Genomic DNA, 20,585 nt, shown 5'->3' on the forward strand with positions numbered 1-20,585 from the left:
TCTTTTTTTCCAATTTTCATTAGATTCTCGATAAATCCAACGAACCAGTTCTATTTAATATTTCCTTCAATAACTTATTCCTTTTTCTCTCCAATTAGCGCCATTCCATACGTATGCTGTGCTTTTCTCCTAAAAAGATTTAAAACAAAGGTTATGCGTCTAAATTCCACGTGCTACGCGTTGATTACATTCGCAAGCCGTTTTCGTGAGTTAAACGAAAGATGAAAATGACACGTCCATAAACGAGGATGACGTCAGCTGTGAGGGTCGAAGCATCAAAAAGCGACAGAGAATGGTGCAGCGGGTTTTCCTCGTCGTCGAATAACTCGGTTAATTACTCAGAGCGATTCTGACCCGTCTGTGTTCGATAAATCTGATTTGCTCCAGCGACTCGGTCAATCGCTTTCTCGCACGAATGCTTTTTAGGCACGTCGGTATTTCTACCGGTAATGGCGACACCTAAACCGAGGGACGATTACCTTTGTTTCGAATTTTTAAATCGAGTCGCCCATTCCCATTGCGAATCACAATCGATAGATTCCACGTTATTTCATTTACTTTCGAATTTTTACCTGCCTTTTTCTTATTTTATCTGTTTCTATTCTCTCTTTTATTTCGTTTCTGATCATGATAGTGTATTATTACAAGATTTAGAAATAGGGAAAATGGAATTTCTGTTAGATGACTTTTTTTTAATCAAAAAAGTAGGTTTTTAAATTCTTTATTTCATAATAATAAATCATATTCGTGACACAGATTGTCTGGAACTTAGATCATTTTCGATCTAACTCATTACCCTCTCTAAATTATAAAAACATTTTTTGAAGAAACGGCAGCATGAACGTATTAGAAAAGCTTTGAATGTCATAGGAAGATTAAATTGTTTCTTCTTGGTACTATATTATCTTTTTCAAAATGTTTTGTACCCCATCCTGTATATTTTAACAATACATTGCTATTTTGTAACTTTATTGTTAATTATATAATCGTTATCACGTTTGAAGCGAAACGATGGATCAATATTTTCCGGCCAGTAAGGATCGACAGTCCTCTTGTTTCCCCTCTGATTATAACAATTCTATACATATTATACAAGCTGTTTAGATCATTATTATCGATACAAAGTATTTCCTATCGTATATATATGTTGGAGATGGAAGGGACGCCGGGGTCTTTTTTTTGGAATTCTTCGGAAAATCCCCAATATCTTAGTCTCTATAATTTAACTCGATTATAATTGTTCGAGATTTGTGATAACGAGCTCGGGCTCGAGGCGACAACTAGTCGCTGAACATAGCTGCGGTCACGGGATGAACGTTTTTACCTAACAGAGGTATGGGGCAATTCTATAGCTCTCCTTAAAAGAAATAGTTGTAGTAGCACGCGACAGTAAACATTCCAACGGTTTCTGTCCTGTGGCACACACAGGCCCTATTCTTCGAGCAAGATGATTACCAGATATTGACGCATCTCCACAGTACATGTTCAGCTAGCCTGAGGACCCGTTACAAATCTCAAAATTTAGTTAACTAAAGTCCTTCAAACAGACAAACAGTCTTTATCCTAACAGTCCCTAAATCTACCACCTACTACGGGATACTACGGGAAGATACGGGAAATCTGCTTTTCTTAGGAAAAACGCTTCCCGCTAGAAACTTTCTCTCAAGGGCAGTTAGCATCCTTCTTCAACCACCAACATAGAAATTAACTAATTAACAGGAACGTCCATTTCCCTCACTTTCCGAACGAAGGCTTTCCTCGACGAATCCGATGAACTCGTGTTCTTAGACATACCCCGTCATAGTTACCTCTGCAGCATCATCGTGACGGAAAGTGATTCTCTCGTGAGGTCTCATGAGAGAGTTACACAGCATCTTCACGATGTCAAATACTCTAGTTAGTCAATACTCTACGTTCTAACAAAGAGTTAGTTCAGTAATATTTGTACCCCGGATATTTGTGTTATCCCGTTGATCGCGGATTCGTTATCGAACATAAGACCATTGTCATTAGTGTTTAATCACTGCGGTTATTTGCCAATACAGTAATATCCACACTTGTACTAATAATCATATTTGTACTAGTAAATATTTTCTCTATTGCATAACAACAATGTCTAATCCAAATGAAGATTCGTTGCACGCCCCTAACCCTAATCATAATGTGAACCCGACATATATAAATAATATTTTCGTCCTTCAAAACTTATTAAACATTAGGAAGAATACAGAATCTTTGTTTTATATTTAATGTATATTTAGATTATTGTGAGAAATGCATTGAGAGACGCAGTAAGAGAGAATACCATTTATACAAACCAATAAAATATAATTGAAATAAAATATTAATACGATAAACGTATAAAGTATACTTTCATATTATTTTTTAACAAAATATCAATAAAATTATAAGGAAAATGTGATAAGTATATTTTTCTTACATTCTGATCTTCATATCACTTGGTGGTTAATAGGAATTATTTTAATGACATAGATAACAAGAAAGCAAACATAATTCTTTAGAAAATAGGTGGTACATATACGAAATTTTATAATAAGCCAAATGTATAATCAATATTATATTTTTTAACTATTAATATTACGTATAAAAAACTACATATTTAATGCTAAAATTATATAAAAAAACAATTTTCGGAATATCAGATTGATTCTGATCTTTAATACTGCTTCTCTATAAGGAGAAACGATAGTTCATCATTTCATTGATCTCTTTTGTGACAGATATTTGAAAATATGACATATTCTATTATTTCACTTGTGATCTTCAATAACCACCAAATCGCAACTTTAAAACAAATCTTTCTACATCGTGTGTACCTATGATATTTCATCAAAAAACTTTTCATCCCCATCTCGAACAGATCCTTCTTCAACAAACTAACGCCCCCATCTGACATAACATCGCCCAAGCCTCCATGGAACATAACCATTTGTATTCCATCCGTTTCTAGCTTTTTCTTTTCCCTTGAATATCAATTTACCCTCCAGCCAGGGGTAACAGGGACACAAGGAAGACCGTTGACCCAGAATCGCTCATCTCAGAATCGATGGCCGTTATTCTCTTTGAAGTCGCGATAAAAAAGAAAAAAGAACAAAAAAGGAAGAAAGAAGAAGAATAGCGGTGAAGGAAAAGGAAGCCTCCGATATCGATGAACGCGAACCAACAGCCAAGCCACATTGAAGATTGAAAGAAAACAGACGAGCTGCAACCAGTCGCGCTGTAGTCCAGGCTGCGGGGGAGGGTGCGTTGTTATCCGTTAAAATCTAGGTTATGAGTGCTAGGGCAGGCCGCGAGGGAAAATCGAACCGAGAGGCCTGGACACCGAGAGGAAGAGTAACTTACATTTCTTCCTTCTTCTTTCTCTATCCCGTTCTTCCTTCGCTTCTCGTTTTTTACTTTATCCCCTTGTCACCCCGGTGTCATCCTGTTACCCAGCTGGTGTGTCGTTCGTTATTGGTTGGTTGACGGTGACTAGACGGTCCGAGCTTGTTCCAGAGAACAAGAAATTGTATTGACAACAGTTGATCGCACGAATCACTAGGAAAAATGGGGAAAGAAAGCGATGAAATATTCGGACGCTTCCAAAGAATAAAATTTCATGGAGAAAGAGATTATGATGTTTACAATGGATAATCGTTATACACTGACAAAGTGACTTGTTTGCCGTGAGATCTTATTTTTGGATAATGTTTTATTGGGCAATAGCGTGAATTGATTTATTATAAGCTATTAAGCGATCAAGAATGTTCGTCTCAGTTTTATGGAGATTGTTAATATTAATGGAAAGGATGTTAAAATTATAACAGAAAGAAAATTGAGAAAGGAAATGGAAAGATATGGAATTATAATAATAACACCAGTAAAGTAATAATAATATAGAATTATGATAGTAATAATATAATACGAAACTATAATAATAGTAGCGTTTTGAACGATAGTCGACATATTATTGAGTCGTACTACTACTATGTAGTGTACTATTAACTCTAACAATAACTATTACTAATCCTAATAATACATTAAATTATTGAATAACTCGCATAAATTTTTCCCTCCGAAATATATGAAATAAAATGATCTATGTACTTAATTTATACTTTCCTCTATTATTTGTTATGTATAGAATAAGTTTTATTATTTTAATAAAACTTTTTGCTTCATTATCGATTTCTTGGAGTATATTAGCATTATGTATAAGATTATACTTATACATAATGTTTTATTGAAATTAATTAATCTAATATTAAATATTGGAAAAGTTATATTCAAAAATATTTCATAGACTTTACTTTTAATTTTTTATTACAAATGCGAACAGCAACAACAAAAATTTCAAAGTACTCTTATAAGTATTCAGTTGGTATCTTTAAGCCATAATTAATTAGAATATTTAGATTAGCTGTAGAAACGTTACTTAATTTTAACTTTGATTTATATTTATTATTTCATATGATAAAAATTATTGATATTCTTTAAAACGTAAAATATAAATGCAAAATAGTCGCAAAATTGTTGTAAATATGTAATAGTAGTAACACAAAATACGATCAAATATTCTAACAATATACAATATTGAATATCCTAAAATTTGGCAATTTAAGTTCATCTATTCTAATTAACGATGAACCAGGAACAGTAATTGAAGTTTACTTTATTTATTAGTAATTTTATTGAAAAAACATTAGTATTCTTTAAAAGAGATTGTATTGCCTTAATCAATTTATTATTTTTCTTCATCTTATTACAACTTTATCATTATTACGGTGCTTAGACTACCGATGAATAGTTTGAAATTACCACGTGTTGTGTGGAACACAAAACCAAGAAAAATTTAGATTTATTTTTAAATGTTAATATGCAATGAAAAGATTTATATTGACAGGTGTTACACAGTATTTTTATTTAGGTAGATTATTATACTCAGCTCGTCTGGTCGTCAAGTTATAGATAAGACAGAAAAGGATTTTCCTCATTGATTGAGAGGTTACCCTGATTAGTTCCAACAATAACATTTAAGACTGTTTGATACTTCGACAGATCATGTATTTAATTCTAATTTTACAACCGATAATTGTAAATAAACAATTTAAATTTGAAACATTTCCTAATTTCACAAAAATATACTAAGTATTGCTTTTGATCATTAGTTTGCTATTAATTCATATATCCTTAATAACAATTAGATATTATTAGTAAAAATTGGTGAAAGTGTTCATATATTTAAGAGTGACAGATATGTAAGTAGAATTGGAAAAATGATTCCAAATTTCGATAGTATAAATGTAACAAAAAGATAACAAAAAAACTTTCACAACAAAAAAGGTTGTGAATTAAGGAAGGAAAAAGGGAATAGTGAGGTCTTTCAACGTAAGGGAGACAAATACATGTTGTTGCCACCGCGTAACCGCTGCGGCGCGACGCGACGGTACATTGCGTTTAGAAGCTTTTGCCTTTCGTGTATTTCTTTCCTTATTTTTCCACTGCGCCTGCGCGTGATCCCCTCGACTTTCTTCGTTTTCGTCGCTTATCGCATGTGAACAGGATTGGAACGAACTTCGCGAGATATCGTTCTCGTTCCTTTTGTTGCTGTTCGACCACGTCGAGACAAATGCCGAAGCTGCTGGGACGCTCGATGAAGAATAACGAGTTGCAGGAAGAAGCGTCATACTCGGTGGTAACCAGGGGTGGGTTCGCTTCTAGTGAAACATAATTCAACAAGCTCGACGGATTTCTTGCTGTAAGAGATAGTAATCCTGTTTAAGTCAAAGAGGTTTTGTCTATTGCTTTATTTTTTTAAGGATACAGTGAAATTAATTAGGTTTATGTGTATAATTCGTGGTATTCATAATGAGAGAATGATAAGCGTTGTGAGAGTTGATAAGGGATTTTGCAGAAAAGACAAAGAGATTATGAATCTATGGTGTTGAATTTGAGATGTGGAAGATCTAGTAAGATTTTTTAATGATCTGGAAATATCTTAAAATAAACATGATTTTATTATATATTTTTTAAAGCAGTATTTTTAAGTTTTTTAAGTATGTGGTGGCACTCGACAACAAATACCGCCACTCGACATTAACTCACACGGGACGACGGTAGCGCTGTGACATCAATCACATCTCAACCTACATCAGAGATATAATATCGACCCCCGAGCTTCGGACTCCTTTGGACACATCACCACCTTATCATCATAGCCTACACCAAGGCTGTGACGCATCTTAGTCCACATCAAAGATAAGACATCGACCCCTGACCTTCAGAAACTTTTCCACATCATAACCTACACCGAGCTCCTCAACATCCTCAAACCAAAACGCATATAAGCCGAGATTTTACCCAGCTCGGGCAGTTCTTGTTCTAGTTGCTGTTCTTGTAAAACACCCTTTTTACGGTTCAGTGTTATTCTATTATTGTAAGTGCCAAAATTATAATAAAGTTCGATAAAAAAAAAATTAATAGTTGGGTTACGACTCAGCTTTCTTTTCTCTTAGAACCCAAGTATCAATTTTATGCGACAGCGCAGTGGTTAGCGCCTTAGGTTACGAACGTTCGGGACCCGGCTTCGAATCCCAGCGCCCGTAGTCCTATTTTTCTTCCACACATCTAAATTAGAAGAAAAATAACAGTACCTCAGCAGCGACATCTACAGCCAGCAGCGACAATTATTACGGACAACATATACACCTCAAGTATTTCATTAATATATTTTTCTTATTTGTTACTTTGGTACTGTCCTTTAGGACTTTATACTTGAAGACTTCTCGCATCTTTGAGAAAGAAATACTGTATATGTATATAAAATTGCGTAGTTGTATTCGCACTTCTTGAAAAACTGTGACATAATTATATGAATGATTTATTTGTATTTACCTATATTTTATTGAAATAAATTCTCTTTATAAATCATTGTCTTTGTAAATTAAGATTAATTCGATAATTATGGAATTATAAATAAATCATGAGAATTATCTGAACCTTTCAAAATTATTTATAGGATTACTGATTACTTATATCTATAAAAGACCATTAATATTAGCATCATACCGTATCGCAATTAAAAATAAGGAGAAGCGTTAATGCTATTATCAACTGATTGCACGTTAAAAACGTATTTACTATCGATTTAATCGCTTAAGAAATTCACACCCTATCACCATTTCTTAACCTTTTTATTCAACATTAGAAAAAGATATTAATTAGAAATCGAAGGAAGAAAACACCGTAGTCGAATCGATGTTCTCAGTTCGAAACATTCTCAGAGTATCTCGTGCTTTTTAATCGTTTTAAATGATTTTGACACGGTAAACCGTGTCGGCTCGATTTATAGTAGCCTCGTAATGAACACGTTCCATTTTCTCGTGTACAATACCGTTACTATTTTTAGCAACTTTTCATCAAAAGCGGTTGAATGAAACCTTTTTCAGATCAGACTGGATTTCATTGCACGGTTTAATCTTTTTTCCTTTCTTTCCCTTTTTTTTTGTTTCTTCTTTTTTCTTCTGTCAGCTATGTACATATCTGTGATATATTTTCATACATTTCACATGCAGAAGTATCGACTTTTTCCAGACCTTTTTCTTCATTGGATGCAATTAATAATTCAAATAATTAATTTCAATTAATTAATAACAACCGCGTATAAGAGAATGGGAACGTTTAAGCGGAACGCAGATTTTTAATTATCACGGAAATGTTTCCTACTTTTATAAACGAGATCCTATATACTTTGATAATAAGTACATTCGGTTAAAGGAAATGTCATCTCGTTTTAATATCTTTTACGATTGAACTTTTCATTATAAGCTTCTCTGGTAGCGGAAATAAATGTTGAAGAGTGAATAAAGTGATCTCTCTTTTTATGGATAATAGAGGAGGGCCGAAGGATCAAATTAATACTGTTGTGGATTCTTTGAGGAGAACTTCAAGCTTTTTACGAACGTGATATGAATAGTACAAAATTATTCTCCTTAATTTGACCTAAATGCTTTCGTGAAACTTTATTTATAATCTAAATTTTAAACATTTAGTTGAAGTTCTAATGCTTTATAATGTTTTATACTATTGCAATGTCCCACAATGTTCTAATTTTTTCTGCATTTTCATCTACGTAATTAAAGAAATGATACTTAAATAGTTAATAGTTAATAGTTATTTGTTTCACCTTCTAAATATTATAATGGGCATTTTCGGACATTTAAAATGTTTTTACATATTATATACAGGGTGGTTGATAACTGGTGGTACAAGCGGAAAGGGGGTGATTCTACGCGAAAAAAGAAGTCGAAAATATAGAATAAAAATTTTTTTTTAATTTCTTTTTTTTTTAATTTTTCTATCGAGACAACGATCTACAGTGAGATCCGTTATAACGAGACGTGATAAAGTGCACGCGTACCGAGCGAAAATTCAAAGTCGATTTTCTCGAAAACAAAGCCTCGAACGAAAAATTTTTATTCTATATTTTCGACTTCTTTTTCGCGTAGAATCACCTCCTTTCCGCTTGTACCACCAGTTACCAACCACCCTGTATATTCTACATAATAAAATTTTCCATAAATACATAAATATTCTCAGTACATATATAGCCATTTTCCTGCTTCCACTATTGCGCTATACTAGCTATAGAAATACTAGTATTACTTTGTTACTAGAAAAGGACACTATTTCTTTTTCCTACTAGACATTTGCCATCGCTGTCACTTTTATTACTGAAAGGAGATACTATTTTTCTACTAGAACTTTGACATTCACAGAGTTTTGTTTATCTCGAATTTCTAAATTTCTTAATTGTTCCTTGGTAGAGGTATTGTGTCAGGGCACAGTTAATTGTTTCAAAATGGCGAACATTGTGATTCATGAACAATATCATCTTTTTTCAAGCTTTGAACCTACGTTGATATTAAAATCTATAATAACAATATATTTTCGTTTAATACTGAACGACACTTCTTTTTTAATTGTAATTTAGCACTTTGTCATAAACATTATGTATACACATAAACTTTCGTCTATGTTAAATAACATTCGATAATATTCCTTAGTATTCCAATTGTTTTATATCGACAGCGAACTCGTAAATACTAAACAATGGATTATTAACAGAGTGGCATTAATAAATTCGATTTTCGTCTGGATTTTAATTATTGGACCGTTTAATAAGCGTTATACAGTTATGAGTATAGGAATTTATCGAATAAACATCGCTGATTAAATAACCAACGTTTAATACCTTTTACGGTGATTATAAATGCTCTCTGAAAGTTGTTACAAAATTCTTTAAAAAAAGAACATGTAGTTCATAAAATTACAAAATACAATTAAATAGAATCTGTTTGGAAAAAGGATATTTTCTAAATAAAGAAAATACTAATCGAATGAAGTGTCTTGAATAGAAAATTCGGATGAAAATTGAATATTATTAAAATAATTTTAAGAGGTCATCAAAGGTTCGAGATAAAAGCAAGGAAATAAACTTAGATAGTCTGCATTTAACAAAGAAATTATACCAATTTTGAGGGAGAATTAAAAGCTCAACAATAACTAAAATTGTAGGAACATATTATGCACTTTAATTTAAAAAAAATAAACATCATACTTGTTAAATGTGAAACAAATTGCGTAGCAGGTATCAATAATTTATAGCATTTTAATTTACCAGAGTTCTTAATGTTAGAAAGAAACCAATTGACTTCAAATATATATTCATTGGATTTGCCGATTGCTTTTGTTCAAACGCTTTTATCTTAGAAATGTATTTTGCAAACGACATGCAATATTCGATGCTCTACTTTTTAACTCCCATTAAATTAAAAAACAATACGTTCACACGACAGTTCTGTTTGTTAACGAAAGGAAATTTCGTTGCTTTGAATAAGACTATGTGGACATTTGTTGAATACCACGAGAAATTTGTGGTTTTTTCTGGTTTTTCTAATATCGAATTGGTTGGTGATGTTTTGTGTGATAATGAAGAGAAAAATGTTTTGAGATTTGGGCACTTGGGTTTGTGATATAATATAGAGTTATAGTGTACAGTAATGTGCAGGTTATTTATGATGATCTTGTCACGTAAAATAAAAAAAAGAAATCGAAGACGAAAACAAAAATAAAATATAAAAAAATAAAAAGAGAATTTATTTTTTAACACTTGGTTTACACTAATTACAATTTGTTTCTGAACTCCAGCCGTGACTTTCCAAGACTGAAGTTCTTACAATTTGACTTTCAATCGGATCTGTTTCTTTTTCCTTTGTCACCCCTCACTATCCACGCGTTTGTCAGGCGTCCGTGACCGTTGCCACGCACGCTTTCTTTCACGATGGCTCATTAGACACTTCGGCGATATACATTGTCGCTGAGTGTCGCCACATCTTTATCTCCGTCATCAGTCCATCGCATTTGAAGTGTGCCGGTCGTGACAATCTCATGATGACAATTATCATATCTTTAGGGAATATGTTCACATGGTGTTAATAAAAACGAATCTTTACTTATTTCCTTTGCGGTGTTAGTTCCTTTTACTTCACCATTATATATAGAAGATACTGTTATATATAGAATTTTAAATTTAAAGTTATAAGACATATGTAGAACAAGTCAGAAAAGTAAATAAATTGTTTGAACTCCTAAAAACAGAATGTCTGGTAATCGAATAGGTTTATCGAATAAATAAATAATCGAGTAAGTTTACTCAAAACTTATTTGGAAAACTTCCCTAGAAAGCTCTTGTAATCAAAGGAACAAAAGAAGTTTATACAAAATATGAATTATTTTAAATTATATTCATATCGTTTTAACTAGCTATTAATAATTCTTGAGCCTAATACATTTTAAAATGCAGTGGAAGATTTAAAGTGGCATTAAGTCTAATATTTATTCATGAAAATAAGACATTTTCAACGGTAAGTAACCTAAGATTTTTGCATGGCACAAACTAGGCTACTAACAAACCAGAGCATTATCTAAATAAAAAATATATACGATAATAAATAAAATAGAGAACTGTTATTTTAATAATACATACATAAATATATTGTAGTATCGTGGAGAGATTTTTTCAGAAAGATCTAACGAAATGTAAACAATGTTGCGTGAAAGCCTAAGTGCCGACAGGCCGAAAGGGTCGGGAAACTTCAATGGGTCAAGCGGCCCATCAATGTATCCTCGGTTCTTCAATCAAATAGCTACTCGAAATAAGGCGTACGTGACCATGATCGTGAATAGTTACGGAACACGTGCGTGGAGGGGGCATGAAAAGGCGATAAAGGGATATATGAAGAAGAAAGACGATTAATCGTCAGTTGTTAATTGAGAGTCTAATTGCAAGGAGTTAGTTGCGAATCGTTAGTTGAGTCAAGAGAGAGTTGCGAGTTGGTTAATCATTAGTTGCCGAGTTGTTATGAGTTGTTAATTATTAGTTGTGAGTTGTGAATTATCAATTTAGTTGTCTTAGTTATATCACATTGCTACATTAAATTCGTATTAAATAACCATCGTTTCCTGTTTAATCCACTGTAAATAAATCCATCTATAAACAAATTTATCATATAGAATAAAAATCACTGAAAATCATAATTTCTAGTAATTCTGATGATGATTCTTCGTATAAAATGATAGAAATTTTATTGTATAAATTCAACAGAGTGACGGTTCAAAGCGTTACAACAGAATAATGTGTGAGCGCTAATTTAGGAGGGTTTTTATATGGAGGTTTTAGTCCCTTTGGAGAGGTTATCGTCGGATGTACATCAGAGGCGGCTATTCAGTTATTGTTTAGTTATTATTTCGATAGCTGTGGCATGCAGGATGTTTGGGCTACTTGATCACTGCTTCTGAGCGGGTGGCCCTCCTTGAGCGTGTGACAGTAGCGCAGTGGTTAGCGCATTAGGTTACGAACGGTCGGGACACCCGGATTCGAATCCCGGCGCCCGTAGTCCTATTTTTCTTCCACGCATTTAAATTAGAAGAAAAATCAGTACCCCAGCAGCGACATCCACAGCCAGCGCAATAATTATCATGGACACAACTACACCTCATAGTCATAAGTTCCACTTCTTGTCCTTACAATTAGCACGTAATCATGCTGTTACTAAATTTATTTTGAACTAGTGTATACTAATTTACTTATGATTCTCAATGAGAATTGATTGTAAAAAGTCTACTAAACAAAAAACTAGTGTATAAACATGAGAAGAACATTTATAGAGACATTTACCAATTTCTTATGAGCTAGGTTTTTATAATCAATTGCTTACGCACACCATAGTACGATGATTTCACATATAAAGAAAAATAAGTAGAAAAAAAGAATAACATTAATCTTAAGTGAGAATGTTCTTAAGGCAATTATATGTTCCCTGACCTGCCAAAGTTGAATTTGAATATAAAGGATTTTCTTCGATCAACTGTTGTTAAGAGAAACGAGAGAATCGTTGATAACAGAAAATAACTGCTGTGGTAGGGGTCGTCGGTGTTTTGTTGAATGATTTGCTAAAAGAAAAAGAGATTAATATCTCACTCGTTGATCATGAGATTCATTCAGATGAGATCATGAGTGACGCGATCAGTGTGCTCACTGATTTACAATACGACGGAAATGTAATGAGGAGAAATTTGATTGTTGCTAATTTAAGTAGCAATTTCGGAGAAACTGAGAGAAGCGTCGCCGGATGAATTCTTATTTAGGGAAAGACTTGATGAGAGGTTAAAAGTTCGAGATCTTAATTAAGATTAAGCTTTAAAAACCCTGTTAAATTTCAGATGTAAAAAATGTGAAGATCCAGTCTCGAACGAAGAACCAGAGAGCGATGCCATTGAATGGACCTGAAAGGACCAATGGAAAGACCAACGGAGTTAGAACGAAAGAGAAATACAGGTCACATCAGTTGCATCTTCAGAAGAGGCGGACATAATTCTCTTAAGTTCTATATCTGTTCGAATCAAAAATCATATTCATGAACGGCAGAAATTGACACAAGATCCGACGATTTTATCCTGATTAAATAATTACAAAATACCCTTTTATTCTCATATTTGTAGGAAGTGTAGTTGTTGCCAGGTGAAAAGAATTCACGTTTTGTCCCGGGGACTACTGGTGGACTCGTCAGTAAGGCTATGCCCGGTAGTCCCTGCCTTAGACGTAGAAGGAATCTCGCTAGGTGCGGTATTTGTATCGTGACATCGTATATTCGACCGCTAGCGAGACAGACAGACTCGTCGTCGTAGTAGCCCTCTGGTGTTAACAGTTGGTACCCGCGGATCGCCCAGGAGGTGTTACGACTGCGTTGATGCCTAGACCTGTTGGCGTCCTGTTGGTACCGATCCGCCACATATTTTTCAAAGTTATAGACCGCTAAAAGGGGATTGACCGATTAAAGAAGTGCATATAGTTACATATATGATTAGCCAATTGATAAGCAAAAATGTAATGTTTCCCATAATCAATTTATTTCGGACATATTTTAACCCTCAAATCTGTGGGAGGTTATCGATTAATTTTAATCCTATGACAGCTAAATGAGTTTATGCATACCGAACATTTTAACTTAGAAGACTGGTGAACAGTATAAAAATACAACCGATCTTAGAAACGTCTATTATTTAATTCCCATAGAAGGTAGGACAAAAAATCCACAGATTTAGTTTTAATAATGTTTTATTTAAGTTCAACTATTTATCGTTTGGATTAAGTGTGGCATGTTTCGCTTTTATGAACATTTTGAAACCTTTATGCTCGTAATTAAGAAATAAAGGTATTCGTTGCGTGATTTATTTACACGATTCGTTTGAGGAATGTAAAAGATTTGTTGAGTCAACGTATAATATTTTAAAGTGACTAGGATTTATCATAAATTTAGAGAAGAGTATATTAACTTCGCGTACAATCTGCAAATATTTATACTTTATACTCAACTCTAGCAAATTAAGTATAGAATTACCGCTATGCAAAGAACTTAAAATACAAGTAAATACAAGTAAATAAAAAGCTTAAAATACAAGTAAAGAGATTTTTAAATATCAGAATATGCAAGATTCGAAACTTCGCAGAATTTATAGGATATTTAGTATCGTGTTGCCTTGCCGTAAAATATGGTTATTTGCACACAAAGAGGTTAGAACGAGAGAAATAGTTAGCTCTACAATTGATCAATAACACCTATGATTATAAATATGAAACTGCCAGAGGAATTAAATTGTGATTAATAATGATAGTTTCGAAATATCTGTGGTACGTATAGATCCTTGAAATCAGAAAAATTTTTACTTACAATCTATTTCTATTCCTCATCTGAATGGACTATCGCGTACGGAAATGAGAGATCCATGGTTTTTGAATGAAAAAGAAGCCTGAATTGCCAATAAATGTTCTCGAGTTAAAAAGGGAAATTGAGAAACTGCGATATTTTATTACGATTAAATGATACAATAGCCATTTCTTATATGAGATTAATGGAATGGGAGTTCATTTTCGGAATCTCAATAATGTATTACGTTTAATTTAGTCTATAATAATTGAGTTTACACCAATTATGTAAGATCCAAAGAAAATACTAGAAATGTACTGGCTATTGACCGACCAGTAGGTTAAGCCGACTATCCCGCCATTCTGTAGTCGGCAAATAGTCGGCAGAAAGGACCGATTGATCGGCTTTAAATTTTTAATATTGTTGATAACTTGATAAGGCATAGAAATAAAAATACAATATTCTTTCTTTACTGTAATTAGTATAATTTTAAAATTTTTTAATATGTGGTAACCTACTTATAGGTAAATATTTGTACGTAACATCATTATTACATGAAAATGAAAAATAGTAATTAGTATTTATTGGAATGAACTAAATAGATACTAATTAAGTAGAATATTTGTTTGTTATTTCTTAATTTTATTATGGTAAAAACCTCTTTAGAATAAACAATGTTAAAATAATTTCTCTTTCAGTTCGTAATAGTATATGATCATAAAGACACTTTTGTAACGGTATTTGAAAATGATCGACACAAGCGACTAGTTAACCGACTAGCTGATTTCTCGGGAGTCAATTAGTCGGTTTTTCGACTAGTCAGCCAAAATCGTAACTGGTACAATTGTAGAAAATACAGAAGCTGATAAAGAATCGCGTAGATCAAAACCCCGAGACAGAGTATCCCTTATGTAATAAAGCCTTCAGAAGTATCATAAAGTATTTTGGTAGGCCCAAGATCAATCTATTTGCTAGTCGTATAATCAGAAAATGTGAGCGCCACATCTCGTGGCTAGAAAGACCCGAATAGCTGTGTAAATGATGCATTCACATTAAATTGTTTTTTCTTTTACGTGATACCTGCATTTTCTGTAATTTTAAAAGTTTTTCAAAAGATTAAAAACGATAGAGCAACGGGAATAATAATAATAATCCCTGACTAGCTTTCGCAGGCGTGGTATCCAGTGTAGTGATGAATGCTTATAAAAGAATCGTTAAATCTTACACCAAATAGTAATTTATTAATCTCTATTTACTAATATTAATTTATTATTTAGGAATCCTCATAGATTATGGCGGAAACTTTTCCCGCTTTCCGCAATGTTATTCGAAAGGCATTCGGGTTAGGGGGTGCTTCCGAAGAATCAATAAAAATTATGATATCTGTTTTGAGTGACTCCTTAATCAGGCAGTATGATGAGGCCTTAAAGAAATGGCGAAACTCTTGCCAGGAAAAGTCTATTTATCCGTTTAGATATTCCAATTCGAATATTCTTGCACGTTTGTCTTAAGTGTTTGAAAGTGGAGATAGTTCTTTCAATAGTTAATATTGCAGTTAATACACGGAGACCTGGCGGATTTTCAAACTCATTTTTTTAGAAACGAAGGTTTAAATAAAAAAAATGTTAATTTTTTCTTTCTTATTTTCGATCTATTTTTGTATGTAGAATGTAGAATCACCATCGGTATCACAAGTTTAGGGATATTCAGTGTTTCGACCACTCGCGGAGAGACGCGATCGCGAAGAAGCACGGTTTAATTGAATATGACACTGATATAACAAGTTATATATCACAGTTTAATCCAACAACTTTGTAAAGAAGATAGTTACACTGGTGCGTATGTATAAGATAAGTGAGTGACTGATCTACGGTGTAAACCCGGTTATCAAGATGTTGACTGTTTGAAGGAGAGAAAATCAGTGCCGTTCGGTGACGATGCTGCGGCGGAGAAAAGCTAAGGATAGGTGTGTCTAACGCACGGGACCACCGGATTTGTTGGTGACGATTTTGGCTAATAAAGTGAGGGAAATAGACTTCGTTGTTAATTGGTTATTTGCTATGGTGGTGGGTGAGGAAGGATGCTCACCGCCCTCGAGATAAAGTCGTTAGTGGGAGGCCTCATACGTGAGAAACGGAAACTTTCCCGTGTCAACCCGTGGTGGGCAATAAACTTTAGGAAACAATGCAGCGAAAGAATATTTGTTGGTTTCGAAGGACCTCAACTAGGAAATTGCTGAGATTTATGGAGGGTACTTGAGAATATTGAGGGTACGCAGTAAGGACGAGCGGACATCTGGTTGCCATCTTGCCCGCGGTGTGTGGCCAGGTCTAGGCAGAGTGTCGCCCGACGTAACATTCAGTATATAAAAATTCCTAAATTCTGTTACTGAATTTTGATATTTCTTCTTTAACTGTGTGTATCTTGAAGTCGCGATCTATTGCTTCATTGGTAACATACCAGGGTGCATCTATTAGGGATCTTAGTGTTTTCGATTGGAAGCGTTGGAGTACTTCTATGTTGGAATTACTCGCTGTTCCCCATAGTTGGATCCCATAGGTCCAAACAGGTTTTAATATGGCTTTATATAACATTATTTTACTCTGCATGTTTAAGTTAGAGCGTCTGTCAATGAGCCAGTAGAATTTCTTTAGTTTTGATTTCAGTTGCTTGGATTTATCTACGATGTGTCGTTTCCATGTCATTCTTCTGTCCAGAATCATGCCCAGATATCTGTCTGAATCTTTGTTTGGAATTGGAATATTATTTATGGTCACCTGTTGTCAGGATTGTTTTCGCAGCGTGAAGGTTATATGACTGGATTTATTTTCATTTATTTTGAAGCGCCATTTGTGGAACCACTTTTCCATAGAGTCGAGACCTCGCTGGAGAGTTGAGGAGGCAATTATCGGGTCTGAGTGGAATGCTAATAAAGCTGTATCGTCAGCAAATGTCGCTGTGGCTATCTCTGTTAAAATTGGTAAATCGGCAGTGTAGCTAGTGAATAGCAGAGGTCCGAGTATACTGCCTTGGGGTATGCCAGCTTCTATTGGAAACGTTGCGGTTATAGCGTCTAAGTATTTAATCATGAACAGCCTATTGCTCTATTGCCGAATTTGCTCTATCGTAGAATGTTGCTTCCGAATATCGAATTGATGATCTGGCATTGTTTTTAAATCCTCTAAGAGTGGAAGGAGTCGTTTCGTTAGCATCTTCTCAAATAGTTTGGTCAAGGTGGGTAGAAGACTAATTGGGTGATAGGAGCTAGTTTCGTGTATTGGTTTACCGGGTTTAGGGATGAGAGTAATCAGTGATATTTTCCAGCACTTAGGATAGTATTCAAGGCGAAGAATTGCATTAAAAATTGATGTGATGAGTGCAATCCCTTTTATGGGAAATTCCTTGATTGCTTTATTACATATTTGTTCATGCCCCGATGCTTTCCTGGGATTTAGGCGACGGATTATTTCTGTAACTTTTACGGAAGTGAAAGGTTCAATAGGAGGAGACATTTGGAAGGGAGAATGTAGGTATTGCGTTATTTCCACGGCAATATTGGAGGAGTGAGGTTTCAATACGTTAGATAGGCAGGTGATTAGCAAACAGGTTGACTTTTTCTATAGGGCTACGCGCCCATGCACCTTACGGACAGCAAATTGAAGGGATTATTTGCGAGGGACACGTGAGTTTCCTGGAAGCCTTCCATAGTGAGTAGTTGGAGTCAGCTGTGGGAGACAGATTGGCGAAATATTTTTGAAAACAGTAATTTTTATAGTTTTTAATGATTTTGGTTAAATTCTTTGTTGCGTTATTTAGTTTGCGTTTGTCATCTGATGTTTTATGGGTCTGCCATACTCTTCTAAGTCTGCGTTTTTCTGCGATTTTTTTAATATGTAATGAGGGTATTCATGTTTGTTGATAGAAGTGTTAGTAGGTGTGGAGAAGCGGATAGCGTTTACTATGCTGGTGTTCAAGTATTCCGTGGCTGTTTCGATATCTTCATTTGTTTTTAGTGAAATTAAGGCTGATGTTGAATGATTAAAGACTTTTCTAAAGACCTGCCAGTTGGTGAGTTAGTTATGAATAAAGCCATTAGGTGCATTTTCGATGATTGTTGAGCTAATTGTTGCTATAACGGGGGAATGGTCTGAAGAGAGTTCCGCCGAGGAGTTGATTTGAACATATCTTGGCGAGATATTTTTCAGTTATAAATAAGTCAATTAAATCAGGTATTTTGTTAGTGTCAGTGGGCCAGTAAGTGGGTCCATATGTGGTGAGATAGTTGAGACTGTTGCTGTTTATGCTATTCAAGAGATTTTTGCTTCTTACTGTGATAAGTATGCTGTCCATTGGGTATGTTTAGCGTTATAGTCTCCTCCAGCTATGAATCTACTGCCCAGGTCTTCGAGGAATTTATCGAAGTCTTCTTTGGAAATAGAATGTCTAGGAGGACAATATACGTTTGTAGCTTGGAGATAGTCCTTCTGGAATGATGGAAGCTCATAGTGTTTTATGCTGGTTTTGATGATAATCCCGGTGCCGCCGTGAGCCTTTCCACTGGGATGTTGGATATGGTAAAAGTTATAACCATTTATTTTCAGGCAATTTTTATCGGCGAAGTGAGTTTCAGATATAAGCATTACGTTAATTTCTTGTTGTTTTAGGAAGAGTTCTAATTTGTATTTATGCTGAGCTAGACCGTTAGCATTCCAAAGAGCTATGCGTATTGGTTTTATTTTACGTCGGAGCGTGTTAATTTGTCCGCGATGATTGTAAGCAATGATAGCAAGTTATTAATTTGTTCTATTTGTTTCACGACTAATTTTTCAAGCCTATTGAAGTTATCCGTGTTTTGTGAACTGGGAACACTATTTTGTGATTGATCACTATAGATTTTCGGTCTGCTTTGATTTCCTTGAATCACCTTTGCATACGAGGTTAAAGGAGTAGTGAATTTTCGTGGACTAAGTACTTGGTTGGTTAGATCCTTAACTCTGGGTTTGGGGTACTTATTTTTATACAAGGTCTTGTAGGCTGTGCAACCTTTATAGTTCGCAGGATGCTCTCCTTGACAGAGGATGCACTTCGCAGGAGTTTCTAAAGATTTAGTGTAGAGTGAATACCTGCACATTTAACGCAGCGGTGATTGTGGTTGCAATATTTCTGCGTGTGACCGTACCTGTGGCACCATTTACATTGAACTATCTCTTTTTTTATAAAAGGTGGTTCAATTTTTACTACAGAATTCATTAAACGATTGATATTATAGGCTTCTTTGTTATTTGGTTTTTGCTTTAAGTCAATAAAGGATACGGATAGCGGGTCTTTTGTGATTCTATGCCTTACATTGTTAATGTTGGTTACTTCATGGCCATGATTTAAGAGTTCACGTTTCAGTTCATCTAAGTTAGCTGAGTGGTGGATGTTGCGTAGTACCACGCGAAAAGGTCTTTCTTGTTTCAGTTGATATGTGTGGAAGTTTGCGTTCAAGGTTTTTAGTAACTTTGTTAGTTTTCTATAGGAGTCTGGATTGGCCGGCAGGATTTTAACCTGATTATTTTTAATTTTTAGTATGTTAATATCTTTTTGTTAATAATCTCTTTGTTAATATCTTTCTCGATGGACTTTATCATTCCTTGAGTGTCGATAACATCATCAATGAAGATTGGTGGAGGAGGAGGATTTTTTTGTGTATGTTGATTTGTTGATGTTTCAACTACGTCCATAGAATCGTCTGTAAATTCTAATATTGCGAATCTCTTGTAAGTAGTAACATGACTTGTTGACGGTTCGTTCTGACTAGTGTTTACATTTTTTTGACTGAATCTAGCTTGCGTTTTTTGATGTTGTTTGTGTGGTTTGAAAGATGTGATATATTATCCTTTTGCCACGGAAGAGGTAGAACGGTACGGTTATAGTTTTGCTCATGAGAGTCTGATCTAGTTACTTGGGCCATCTTCGAGCTAGTTAATTCAAATTGAAATAACTAGTCGAGAGGCTATGATTTGGATTAGAGATTAGAAGTGTTGGATTTTCCACGAGTAAGTTTAAAAAACACTTTTTTTATTTCTGTTTCAACTCACTTTCGACGGAGGGTCGTCACTTGTTGTATTGTGAACTTCACTGAGCACTAGACACATATCCTCTGGTATTGCTGATTGATACCAGATGTTTACTTTAGAGTTTACAACTTGGGAGGTAAGAAATTCGGAATTTCCCAAAAAGGTAGATGCGCTGTACAAGTTATAAACGGACGACCACTCCAAATCTCGAACAATTCTAATAACTAAATAAGTTCTAATAAAAATTAATATCTTT

Source organism: Bombus flavifrons, chromosome 15 (genome assembly GCF_040668555.2).
Source record: "Bombus flavifrons isolate JBK064 chromosome 15, iyBomFlav1_principal, whole genome shotgun sequence".
Lineage (NCBI taxonomy): Eukaryota > Metazoa > Arthropoda > Insecta > Hymenoptera > Apidae > Bombus > Bombus flavifrons.